Genomic DNA, 11,647 nt, shown 5'->3' on the forward strand with positions numbered 1-11,647 from the left:
TGTGTGAATGTTATAATAAATGTATTAAAACAGATCTGTTGTAATGATTATTATCATTAGTATTGTCTTACTTTTTATTTTATTTTACAGAACAACAGTAAAATTAAAATACTAACATTTATGAATGTTGATAAGAGTTCTTGCTCTTTCTCAATTTTTATTTTGGCGGAAGCGCGCAGGAAGACCTCAATGCTTATTTTTGTTGACAACAGATTTATAAATGAGTCTCATTACGAATACGTCGTACGTATCGCATTGTCACATGCCTTGTAAAAATTCATAAAAATGTGACTGAGCAACTGACGACTGTATCAGCACAGATTTTCCTCGCGCTTTGGACTTTGAAACCTGGTTAACAAGCAGATCTACTGCGAGTTCATGCAGCGCTGTCAGAATACATGCAATGTGTGCGTGTATTAGAAAACATAACGTTCTGCAGTTTATTTACTAATTGTTTAAGGCCATTTCGCGATTTCAATCATCATACAGTAACCAGCAACAATCACCCCTTCCTCTTCTCATTGAAGACATGCGATGCAGTCCTAAACAGTCTCTCGCTGTCGGTGCTTGTAATGATTTTTGCGTCTTTCTCCGACAGTTTAAAGGGGTCATATGATGTTGCTAAAAAGAACGTTATTTGGTGTAATGAAATGTGTTTATGAGGTTTGAGGTTAAAAAAAAAACATTATTTTCCACATACTGTAGAATAGATTATTGTTTTTCCTCTATGCCCCACCTTTCTGAAATGCGTCGATTTTTACAAAGCTCATCGGTCTGAAAAGCAAGGTGTGCTGTGATTGGCCAGTTATCCAGTGCGTTGTGATTGGCCGAATACCTCAAGCGTGTGACGGAAATGTTACGCCCCTCACCACATTGTGATGATGCCCTGTCAGGCCGGAGCGATAATTCAAAAACGTGAAAACCCATTATAACCGAGGCATTCGTTGCATCCAGTGGGGACAAAATTATGGATTATAATGACTTGTACTGTCTTTTTACGCGTTGCGTTGCATCGCGCCGCGCCGCGCCGCGTAAACATAAAACCATGTCTGCATTTGTGAAAAAAAGACCTACTCTACACTGCCCAAAAAACTCGCTTTAAATATAAAAAATATAAAATCTCTTTAAATATAAAAAACGTACTTACAATCTGAGAGTCAGAACAGCTGGCATTGTAGTCTACTCTACCAGGATCAGTAAACAGTCCTCCATAAAATGCGCTGCACACATCTGAATATTTGGGTTGAAGTGTTCTGGAACAGTGTTGTAAATACAACTTAACCACTGATTTCTAGTCGTGTCCATTTTTGTAAAGCCAAACAAAGTAGTTTAGCTTTTACAACGAAACAGCGTCACACACGGCGGCCTAGAGTGAGCAGAGGCCGGGGGCTAGAGTGAGGAACGGCCGGAGGGCTAGAGTGAGCAGAGGCGGTAAGGCTTGAGAACGGCGCGGCCGGCAGATTCGACGAAGGAGGCTTGCGGCAACCACATGTGACGACCCCGGGCTGGACTCCGCTTCGTCCACGATCAAAGCCGATCCGGTGATCCACAGCGCGAAGATGATGTATTTCCTCAGCGACCAGCACGGATCAGCTCCAGGCATGACGAAGCAGATATCGTCCTCTTTTGGAAGACCAAACAAAGTAGTTCTGCTTTCACAATGAAACACAGCGCCTTCACGACATGGCAGCGGCGGCACCAACAATACTACAGCGAGAATAAAAGTTACGCCTTCTTTCTTTGCTTGAACATTTGGGCGGCGTTATGCAAATCTTCCCACATCGTGACGTAGATATGCGGGGGGGTGTTAGAATGAGCCGTTTTAGGTAGGCGTGGCTGACTCTTAACTTTTATAAAGAATATCTCTTTGGCTTTGAGACTTAATCTTTGCAACTTTACAGATCTTCTTTATGCACCAAGCGCTTGTAACACTCCAAAGAGAAAGGAAAAATTGAAATCGCATCATATGACCCCTTTAAATACTTCCACACTGCTGACGTGTGTGCTGCATAATAAAGAGTGCGCGCCTCTCACTCTGCGCTGGTTGCTATTTGATCGCGTCATATCATTGCTCGGTACAATTTATTCGGTCTTTTCGCTTATTCGGCTATATAATTATATAATTTTGCTTGCCGAACATTCGGTGCATCCCTATTTAATATTAACCATATAGTTAAAAATATATATAATACTATTAATGTACATATACAGATAATACAACTGCACATATTATACAATAATTATTCAAATAAATAAAAATACACTATATATATATATATATATATATATATACTGTATATTTTTGCTGTCAATATCTATCACATATTTAAATTACAATATTGTTACTGTGTACATATTACACAGACAATATTAATAAATTAAAATAATTTTAAATACTTCACTTTAAAAAAAATTAGTTGCAATATGTGTTTTGAGGTAATGTCAACTATTGTGCACTTCAAAAATAAACTTTAAAAAAAAGTAAACTTCTCATTGTCATTTGATTGCAAAAATACCCATAATATAATATAATCCATTTCAAAGGCTGAACATTCAAAATCTGAAACAGCGTGTTGCAGAGTAAACAGCATGACTCTAGAGTTACATAACAGAGTCCAGCAGTCGAGGGTACAAGATGACATGACAGACATATCACCCTCCTCCAGCTATTTTCTCTCAGACAGCGGCTGATCTATAATATACTACCTCCATAACAAGTTAGAAACAATTGCTTTAAATCAATCTCTGGCAAGGCCTCTGTAATGTTCCTCATAAATTACCTCTCCTCCCTTCCTTCCTCCCTTCCATCTCAACTCCACAGGACACAAAAAGGGACAAGTCCAAATCTTTTCAGATCCAAATGAGACGAAATGAGGAAGAGACGGTTAGCGCTGTGTTGGGATGCCTCACATCGATCAAAAGCAGAGATTTGGCTTCCATTACTGAGCAGACACTAATCATCCACTTAAAGCGTGTAAACACAACTTGTAATGTGTAAACATTATATATTTCTACTTAAGCTGGAAAGCCTGACAAACTGATATGAAATAACAGTTCGATTTTTAATTGAACCATTTTGAACTTTTAAGATTAAAAAAGTTTGCATGTGTTTTTTGTTAAGCATCATATTTAAGGTTTTTATGGCTCATATAGTACGATAACGAAAAGACTCGTACTTGAGCGAAAATTCCCAAACTGAGCAAAAATATGCAATTTGGTGTTCTTGCTGATGTTTATATCATATTTATATATGTGTGTGTGTGTAATAATATGTGTATTATATATATGTAATAATAAATTATTTATATGATCAAATATATGCTATATTATTTATAATATCAAATGCTTGCAGGAAAGATGACATACTAGCAATGAGCAGGGTGTCCATTCGTGGAGGCGGCTGAGGAGGTTTGAACATCTTGCTCAGGTCTTCCTCGGGAAGCAGAGGCTCTCCTCGACTCTGTCTCTGCGCATTCTCCTGTTGCCGTCTCTGAATGTACTGTAGAGGGATGAAGAACAAACGGTTATTCTGAACTTGATATCCCAATCTTTTGTTATTAACCAGCAGGCTGCCTGAATGAAAGCAAATCTTCTGAGAGGCAACCTTTTAAGATGGCCATGACAGGCCAGGAGAGGTGGCAGTGTATTTAAAAGAAGGGGAAGATGACAGCTGGATCAATAGACACTGATGACTGTGTTGAGAAGGAGCGGTCTAAAAAAAAAACTGAACCGTACTATACTTCCGATAACATCAGAGTAATCATTCAACTAATCACTGATAATGCAAGTGGCATTGTGTTCTTTGTGCCTCCTTGTAATCAATCACATTTTCTGCATCAGGTATTAGATTTCAAGAAATTAGTATATAATGAGAGAATCACTATGTCATTACAGTATCAGGGGAATTTGGGAGGTCACATGTACTTCAACCAATCACAAAGAGTCCAGCACTGAGGAAGGCCATTACCACCTCGCCTCTCCGGTCTCATACAGACCTTGATATACAGCCACTCAATAAATCTCTTTTAACTTCACTGGCTTTATAGAGTCAGTGCCTTGGCTGGCTGCGTGGCACAATAATCCCAGACACTTTCGCATGAATAGGAAGATTTGCAGCTTTATATTTGAAAATGAACTTGGATGAAGGTCATATCTATATAGCAATAATAATCATAATTATTATTGTTGTTAATAAACAAAGACAGTTAACTGTATTACCATTAAAGCTAACAGCTTTATACACTACTAGCCAAAAGTTTTTGAACAGTAAGATTTTTTGTTTTTAAAGAAGTCTCTTCTGCTCACCAAGCCTGCATTTATTTGATCCAAAAAACAGCAAAACCATACAATTTTGAATTATTTTTACTATTTAAATATGTATTTTCAATTTGAATATATTTTAAAATGTAATTTATACCTGTGATTTCAAAGCTGATTTTTTAGCATCATTACTCCAGTCTTCAGTGTCACATGATCCTTCAGAAATCATTCTGATATTCTGATTTGCTGCTCAAAAAACATTTATTATTATTATTATATTGAAAACAGTTGAGCTGAATTTTTTCAGGTTTCTTTGATGAATAGAAAGTTTAGAAGACCAGCATTTATCTGAAATAGAAATCTTTTGTAACATTATAAATGTCTTTATCATCACTTTTGATCATTTTAAAGCATCCTTGCTAAAAAAAAATTCTATAATTTCTTCTTCTTATTTCAGATAAATGCTGATCTTTGGAACTTTCTATTCATTAAAGAATCCTGAAAACATTTACTCAACTGTTTTAAATATTGATAACAATAATAATAATAATAATATTGATAATAATACTATTAATAATAATAACAACAATAATAAATGTTTCTTGAACACCAAGTCAGTATATCAGAATGATTTCTGAAGGATCATGTGACACTGAAGACTGAGGTAATGATGCTGAAAATCCAGCTTTGATCACAGGAATAAATTACATTTTAAAATAGATTCAAATATAAAGCAGTTATTTCAAATAGTAAAAATATTTCACAATATTACTGCTTTTGCTGTATTTTGGATTAAATAAATGCAGGCTTGGTGAGCAGAAGAGACTTCTTTAAAGAAACTGGAAGTGTAGTTTAAAACTAACCATGACCCTTAATGTTTCAACAACAAAAACAATGTATGAATCATTTTTACCTTCAAGAGCTAGTTATGTTCTGGGAACAGATTTGTCCCTAAATTGAAGCTAAGTAAAGCTACAAACCCAGCAAAAGCTCAGCAACACAGATACACTTGCACCCCCTATCTGCATCTCCTGGCTTTCATTAGCATATTTATTAACATTTCACCATTTCTGTTTCTCGCTCTGTCTGAAACACACACAAACAAATCAAAACAAAACCATGCTGATCTAAAATGGGCTTCATGAATAAACCGCCAGTGACTGCAGTCTCAAATGACTCAGTGAATATTAACATCCCCTAAAAAGACAGTTGGAAGTTGTTTATCTATTATTTGATTAGGAAAGAAAACACCATCCATGACTGTAAGTGGAACCTGTCAGTGATGCAGTCGCATGAGGTGAGCGTGTCCCAGTAAAAGCTGAACCGCAGGAGAAAGGTGACTCATTAAAATCACACCATCCTATTTCGGAGCACTATTGACGGAAGGTTTGGGTCATCTGGAGTCATCGCAAACTGCCACAGCATAACACAGCCCACACTGGCCAAAACACACAATGGACCAGCATAAGTCATTCGAAACCACTTATCTGAACACATGACAGTAATGTGTCACAGACAATGAGAGGTACTGATCAACCATGAAAACTTGCACTTTGGGAAAACAATTATAACAAAGCAACAGATTTCAGAGAGACAGAGTTGACACAGTATCCAGACGCAACATGACAAGTAATTTGTCTGTCCGCACCGAAACAGACAATTTATTCTAACAAGACAAGACAAGACAAGCGTTACATAATTTGTCTGTCTACACTAAAAAGAAACAATATATTAAGGCATAGTTCATCTCAAAAAAGAAAATTCATATTTACTCACCCTAATGTTGTTTCAAACTGTATCACTAAATTTCATTTATGGAACAAACAGCATTTTTAATTTAAAATAATATATTAGTTACTCCTCTTCAATATAATAAAAAACTTTTTTTCAATATAATCAAAGTATTTTAAATCTATACAATATATTTGTGTAAGAAAAAAAAATGCATTTAAAGGGATAGTTCATCCAAAAATGAAAATTTGATGTTTATCTGCTTACCCCCAGGGCATCCAAGATGTAGGTGACTTTGTTTCTTCAGTAGAACACATATGATGATTTTTAACTCCAGCCGTTGCAGTCTATCAGTCGTTTAATGCATGGCAATGGTAACAAAATCTATGAGAGTAAAAAAAAACATGCACAGACAAATCCAAATTAATCCCTGCGGCTCGTGACGACACATTGATGTCCTAAGACACGAAACGATCGGTTTGTGCCAGAAACCGAACAGGATTTATATCATTTTTTACCTCTAATACACCACTATGTCCAACTGTCTTTGGCCGTGTGCACGGCATCCGGTGCGTGAGGTGTGTACACGCTCTGGCGTAGTTTACGTTAATGGGTGTGTTGATATCCAGCCGAAGAGCAATCAACCATAACTTCAGGCGAGCAGGCTCAGAAGTTGGGAATACGTGGAAAGTCACCCCTCCCGAATGAGTTCGCGCGAGAGAACATAATCTTTTAGTTTTAAGTCGGTTTGAACAATCCGGATAAGCGCAAGTAAGTACCATTTTGATTAGCCGTCGTACCTACAATGACTGTGCACTGTGTAAACAATGACAGGGTTTAATTTTAATTTGTCTGTGCATGTTTTTTATTATTTTATGATTTTGTTATCATTGCCATGCATTATATGACTGACTGACTGCCCTGGGGGTAAGCAGATAAACATCAAATTTTCATTTTTGGATGAACTATCCCTTTAAGTAGTTATTTAATGAATATTTTTTTTTTGGTTTGTTTTTTTAGTCAGATCTCAATGAATGAATAAATGAATAATTTGTCTGTGCATGTTTTTTATTATTTTATGATTTTGTTATCATTGCCATGCATTATATGACTGACTGACTGCCCTGGGGGTAAGCAGATAAACATCAAATTTTCATTTTTGGATGAACTATCCCTTTAAGTAGTTATTTAATGAATATTTTTTTTTTGGTTTGTTTTTTTAGTCAGATCTCAATGAATTAATAAATGAATCATAAATCATTTAGACTGCTCCGGTTCTTGAGTTCAGCTCACTGAGTGATCTAGCTGCATCAGTTAACAGCTCATTGGAGGAGAAGATCAGAGAATAACAACTTATATTTTGGGGTGTTTTTTACAAAAATTGTATGACTTTGGGCTTTGAATATTTTATAAACTTTTTAAACTATATTAGGTGACATGAATAATAAAATAAAACTAAATAAAAAACAAAATAAATGAAATAAAACATTTAAATTAAATTAAAAAAATAAAATAAAATACAAATTTCATGGGATTTGGTGTCCTTTTTGAAGCTTGAACCATTCCTGATTCATTGTAACTGCATAGAAAAAAAAAGCAACCAGTGTATTATTCCGAATTTCTCATTGTGTGATTCACAAAAGAAAATAAGTCTTACGGGTAAAAAAAAAGTGACAAACAAAATAGGCTGAATAAGACAACGCCACAGATAAAAACAAAAGAGATAGCTTTTATCACTCACTACATTATGGCGTCATGTCTGGTTAGGATAAGCACAAAAACACTGTGGGCTCACAGATAGCCCTCTTATTCTACAAAAGCAACGGCGATCTTGCATTACTGGAATCAACCAGAGTGACGATTGGTTGGATTTATATAGAGGAAATGATCAGAGGCGCCCACTCTCTTTCCTGACCAATTAAAGAGAGACTTGAGGCCAAACAGATTCCAATAATGTGTCCAGATCATTGAGTAGAGTCAATGAAGTCCACCAGAGTGCTCTGGGACAGTGGATCATGGAGTTTAGTGGTTTGGGGAGCCACATTCAGGCCAGATGGAAGTCTAACACCACTGTATTGACAGCCATGATGGATTTGGCTCAACCCAAGGGGGCTGATTTTGTTTCCAGATTAAGTAATTCCTGCCCATGAGCCTAGCTTTGGTATCCAAGCTTTGTGAAACAAAGATATATATCTGGGAGGTGATATATATACTGAATGTGAGTCTAAATCACAGTGGTAACTAAAGACATTGATGTGGATCTGGGCTGCCACATACACAAACACACACTATTTAAGGGAGCCAGAGAACCAGGGTGCCAAGAACATGAGAAAAGGTAGAGAAAAAGAGAAAATAATAAAAGGAATAGAGAAGGGTTAGCACTGGACCCACCAGAGGGTTGAGCTCATTTTAAATTGGGGCTGTTGCCGCCCCAGACTTACAGATTCTCACACACCCACCCAAATCACATCCTCACGCCAAAATACTGTAATACTCATAATTCTTTTTTCATTTAGCTAAAGAACAATTTCGTCCCCAGATGAGGAGTGAGCCTGCTGGGAAGGATGGGAGAGAGTAAGAGAAGGAGAGAGAGGGAGAGAGAGAAAGACAGGGAGGTATTGTGTTAGTAAGGCTGCAGTGGTTCAGTGTTTGCTTTGGTTTCTAGGGTAACACCAGACTGCAAAGAGATAACTTAAACAGATGTGGAGAACCCAGGGAGGGAGAAAAAGACGAAAAAAGAAATCAGGAAAAATAACGAAACAGAAAAGCCACAGATAAATCCGCCTTGTCTGTGACTGTTTCTGGTATTTTGGTGTTTAAAGAAAGAGCAAATCATGTCCAGAGAGAGAGAAACCAGAGCGATTAAAAGAAAAGACAGAGGGGGAAAAACTGGAGAAAAGAATTATAAGAAATTCATGTGATTTACTGATTTAAAAAAAAAAAAAAGGAAAAAAATCTATTTATAAACATGGATGGCAGGCATGCAGGTTGTCAGTCACAGAGACAAAAACATTACATTTATTTTTCCAAATTATTCTTAATCATTCACGTATACAATTAGGGCTGTCAGAACTATGAAATTTTGCTATAATAAAAAATTATATGAAAAACTGTCTAGTTTGTATATATGTTATCTGCAGCATAACTTTAATACACACGGAGGATTTCCTTTAAAGATTGTAAACAAAAATTATTTAATATAACAGGAATGTGATATTCCAAATATTTATGTATTAATTAAATATTACAAATATTACTATATAAAATATAAAAGTCCACTTAAATTCACACAATTTTTATGGAACCTTGAATAAAATAAAAATAAAATAAAATCATCTTTAGGACTTTATTATATATTAATTGAGACTAATTTAGAGACAACCTGGAATATCTGCACTTGTAAAAAATCTAATTGTAAGACCGCAACACTACTTGAATAAGAAAAGGTAATATTTGATTTAAAAGACTGTAGCATCTAAAATGCATCCTTTTCCTTAAACATTCACATACATGAATACTTAAATATAACGCTGGTTAATCTACCCATGTGATGCATGAGTGTGTATGCATCTGTGTGTATGTGCATGTGAACATCCAGTTTCAGAGAGGGAGGTAATTATGAATGTATTCTTTCAAGTCCTCAGCAGTGCGACGAAGATTCCTCCTTTCATCTGGAAAAACCAAATCTGGTAGGCCGAATTAAGAGAGACAAATTAAAAAGATAAAATTCCCTTTCTAGTCAGCAGAGAGAGACCTTCAAACCCCTCTTGGACCTTTGACAATTCAAAAAGCAGCGACAAAAATTAATGTTTCTGTCACAAAAAGCATCATCTCAACCATAGCTGCTCCGAAAATAATGAATAGATTAAAATGATAATTGGAAACTCAAACCTCCCCTCCCTTCCCCACAGATCCTTACAAGCTGTACATGGCGGACAAATTTAAATTAAGAAAAAATAAGAGTGGAAAAGAAATGAAATAATAAAAGTGTGTGAAATATTGATAGCGTCTGATGTATTGTCTCATCTGCAAGATCACTGAGGGCCGACCATGACAAACAGGGGAACTGAAGAAGAAAATTGACCAGCACAATGATCTATAGGAAACGATCATTCATAAAGCGAGCCAGCTCCTCTTCATAGCGCCCATATTAACATCTATTTCTCAATGTTGTATTTCACTCTCTTCCACAGAAAAGAGCTGTTTATATTGAGCAAAACCGATTGAAACAATCCATACTAAAAAAACACTCAAATCGATATAAGATCAAGGCAGCCATGCAAAATGGTAGTGAAAATGGTGTTGCTTGCATATCCTGTATCTTTCCCAAAAACTGTGAGTGGATTAAAAGTGTCATTTTATCATTGAAGCTAATGTAGACTATTTAATTATTTAGGAATTATTATTCCCAAATCGAGTGCTTGTTTTAGCCACCTGAACTCATGCGCACTGATTCAACAAGTCCTGCGAGTTTGCCCTTTGTTATGACCTATGCAAAACAGAGCTTATCGGTTTACACAAGAATACTCAAACAGAGCATCATTAAACCCTCAATGTCGAGAGTCACAGAAAAGTGCAGGGTCTACAAATACATCTAGTAAGGTTAACACAAGACAGTTTCTTCACGATAACCATCTCTTTGAGGGTCAGAGGAAACTCGTTTGAATTTTTTCCAATAATTCTAGAATATTTTTTGCCACAACTGGGCAAAACTAGAATCTACTTATATATGTCTATGTCTACTATGCCAGAGCACGTACACGCGCCGGATATTGTGAATGCGCTCAGAACAGCTAGACATTGCGGTGGATCAGAGATTTAAAAAAAATTATAAATATTGTTCAGTTTCTTGCACAGACCGATCGTTTCGTATCTTAAGACCTCAATGTATCGTCATGAGCCGCAGGGTTTAATTTGGTTTTGTCTGTGTATGTTTTTTTGACTCTCAAAGCTGTGGAGCTCATAGACTGCCATTATATGACTGACAGACTGCAACGGTTTGAGTTAAAAATCTTTGTTTGTGTTCTACTGAAGAAACAAAGTCACCTACATCTTGGATGCCCTGGTGGTAAGCAGATAAACATCTAATTTAAATTTTTGGGTGAACTATCCCTTTAAGTCTAAAAACAGCTTATATTGAAGCCAATCTGCCAAAACAAAAAAAACAGCTTGTGTAAAGTACCACTTTATGATGTAACAGTGTGGCTAAACACCGCCTCCGCAGAAGATGATCAATGCCTGCTTCTACATCACTGCCCGTTTAGCCCTGCCTACCGATCCTGCGTTACTGGCTGTTTGGCCCCGCCTACCGAACCTACGTTACTGGCTGTTTAGCCCCGCCAACTGAACTTACGTTACTGGTTGTTTAGCTCCGCCAACCGATCCTACGTTACTGGCCGTTTAGCCCCACCTACCGATCCTACGTTACTGGCTGTTTAGCACCGCCAACCGATCCTACGTTACTGGCTGTTTAGCCCCGCCAACCGATCCTATGTTACTGGCTGTTTAGCCCTGCCAACCGATCCTACTTTACTGGCTGTTTAGCCCCGCCCACCGATTCGCACACATACTGCTGTAGGTAAATGGCAAGAGCGGCAAAGGCAGGTCTACGCAGAAACCAAATGATAAACTTTATTTGATGAACTTTATTTTTAAT

General features: G+C 36.8%; 1 pseudogene; it reads right to left on the reverse strand.

Annotated features, from left to right (window-relative positions):
- The window catches only part of LOC107592044 (eukaryotic translation initiation factor 3 subunit H-B-like), a 77,561-nt pseudogene that overhangs the window by 3,648 nt on the left and 62,266 nt on the right, over positions 1 to 11,647 (reverse strand).

This window comes from Sinocyclocheilus grahami, unplaced genomic scaffold, assembly GCF_001515645.1.
Source record: "Sinocyclocheilus grahami isolate Dianchi unplaced genomic scaffold, SAMN03320097.WGS_v1.1 scaffold149.1, whole genome shotgun sequence".
In the NCBI taxonomy this organism is placed as follows: Eukaryota; Metazoa; Chordata; class Actinopteri; order Cypriniformes; family Cyprinidae; genus Sinocyclocheilus; species Sinocyclocheilus grahami.